The sequence below is a fragment of the Crocuta crocuta genome, unplaced genomic scaffold (assembly GCF_008692635.1).
Source record: "Crocuta crocuta isolate KB4526 unplaced genomic scaffold, BGI_CrCroc_1.0 scaffold301, whole genome shotgun sequence".
NCBI lineage: Eukaryota > Metazoa > Chordata > Mammalia > Carnivora > Hyaenidae > Crocuta > Crocuta crocuta.
Window position 1 is genome coordinate 1,143,073 of NW_027527544.1, and position 2,794 is coordinate 1,145,866.

Sequence of the window (2,794 nt, forward strand, 5' to 3'; positions counted from 1 at the left end):
AATTACAAAGGGCATTGCAAATTTCTCCACACACATTAACAGAAAATTCTAATTTAAGCACATTTTTTTCCCCTGCATGAGACCAACAGTGAGCTACATCAGACAATCTCCCGCTCTCCAAAATAATTAAGAGATGGGAAAATAGTTTGCCTTCTCTTTGAGAGCTAAGTCAGGAAAGTTCACATTCTATGGATGTTATTCACTTGTGGGAGTAAAACAAGAGACTGTAAATATGAGATTAAATGGCTTGGAGATCTCCAAAACTTCAGTGATTTGGTTATAATTTCAAGAATGTGATCATATTTTAGTAGAAGTCTATCAAAAATAACAATAGGTATACAGTCTCCAACTTAGCAATGGTTCAGCTTCTGATTTTTTGACTTCATGATGGTACAAAAGCCATACACACTCAGTAGAAACTGTGCCTTGAATTTTGATCTGTTTGTGGACCAGTGGTATGCAGTATCTCTGCTGCTGCTGGGCGGGGGTGAGCAGTGAGCTGCGATTCCCAGGCCTCCATGTGATCACAAGAGTAAACAACCAGTACTCATAAAACCATTCCGTTTTTCACTTTCAGAATGCTGCTCAATAAGTTACATGAGCCATTCAGTGCTTTATTATAAAGTAGGCCTTGTATGAGATGATTTTGCCCAACTGTAGGCTAATGTAAGTGTTCTGAACACATTCAGGGTAGGCTAGGCTAAACTATGGTGTTTGGTAGGTTAGGTGTAGAAAAGCATTTTCAAGTTAGGATATTTTGTTTTTTTCTCCTTTTAAAAAATTTTTTAAACGTTTATTTTGAGAGATAGAGACAGAGCATGAGCAAGGGAGGGGCAGAGAGAGGAGGAGACACAGAATCCGAAGCAGTCTTCAGGCACTTAGCCGGCAGCACAGAGCCTGACAGTGGGGCTTGAATCCACAAGCGAGATCATGACCTGAGCCAAAGTTGGATGCTCAACTGCCTGAGCCACCCAGGTATCCCCAATTTACATATTTTCAACTTACGGTTTTATTAGGAGGTAAACCCATCATAAGTCAGGGAAGATGTGTATTTTTGTTGTTGCTGACTGGGATATGTTAGTCACTGTACCCATAGTATCTCATTTAACTCTTGTAACAAACCCATATCAGGTAAGTGTATATCAGTTATCTGTTGCTATAATAATGCTGTGTAGCAACCAACCACAAAATTTCTGTAGTGTACAATAACAGGCATAAGCATTTACTGCTCATGTGTCAGGATCAGCCAGGGGTTGGCTAGACTGCTTTGCTGGTCTTGGCTGGGATTGCTCCCATGTCTTGGGGTTAAGTGGATATTAGCTGATCCAGGCTAACCTTGATTGGAGCACCTTGTGGCCCAGCCTCTCTTTCACATGTTTCTCATCCTCCAGCAGGCTTCCAGTCATGTTCTCAAGGCAGTAGCAGAGGCGCAAGTGAGAACATGTGGAAATATACAGGCTTCTTGAGGCCTAGACTCGTAACTGGCATGTCATCACTTCTACCTTATTGTGTTGGCCAAAGCAGGCACCATGGTCTTGCCCGGAGTCAGAGTGTGAGGGCTCTGTGGCATCACATGGCAAAAGGCGTAGCTGGAAGAAGGGGTGACAAATATGGGTCGTTTTTGGTAAATTATCCCAGAGGAAAAAAATAAGATCCAGAGATATTAAATAACTGGTTCACATCGCATTATTTATAAGAGGTGAGCCAACATTCAAAACCAAACGTGTTGCCAAACCTTAATACTCTTTCCTTTACACCATATTGCTTTCCTACTTTTTATTCTACCCTGTTCAGAGAAAAACTATGTCAACAGAAGGTAAAGGTTAGCCTAGAGAATAAAAACTTATTTTTGTTCGTTAAGTCACAATTGAGATTGTATATATATACACACACACACACACAAGCACATACATGTGTATATATGCATATTCTGTTTGCTCAATTTCAAGAATTTTATGTTTTTAAATGTATTAAAATGTAAATAGTGCTCTATTATGCCTCTCTATGAATCAAGTAAAATATTTCCATTTCAAACTTAAAAAAGGATTCAGCTTGCTGCCCCATTTCCTCTGGGGCTCTTTGGAAAAGAATGAGTCTTGCTAAAATATTTTCCATACTTAGGACGTTTCCACAGTTATGCGGGGCATATAGGGCCTCTGTTCAGAATGAATTTGCTGATGACCTAACTGTGTTGAGTTTACCTTCAAGGATTTTACACCTTTTTCACATTCCTCATGAATTTTGCCAGCAATTGGTAGTGTAGTTCCCAGCACTGCCTAAGGGAAGAGGTTACCGGATACGTTTCCAGCCTGATTGTCCGACCCGCCAGATTACACAAGCTAAGTTGTAGAGATGGATGCAACAGGCTGCCAGGACCCAATGCCATTTCAACAGCTGAAGTGTATAACAAATTGTATTTCTCCTGATTTCATGCTCAGCAGTCAATCTTATGATTTCCCGTGTTCATTGCCTTCAGGGAGAGAATAACCTGGTCAAGCTGTCTGGTCTGCCTGAAAGTTCTATTTCTCATTGTAAATTACTAAGCCACCACTCTGGCTTTAAACACTTATGAGTGTTGTGGGTGTGAGTCAGCATCCAGCACCTTCAAGCCTGAGAAATGCAGAGACACTGATAAAAATCAGTTATCTGGAGTTATGCCGCTCAGCGGCGGGCCTGATGATGATGATTCACCCAAGCGAATTAACAGCAGCTAGCATTTATTAATCATTTTCTGCATACCAGGCAATGTGCAGTTTTATTTGTATGATCTCATTTAGTCCTCATAAAGACTCTG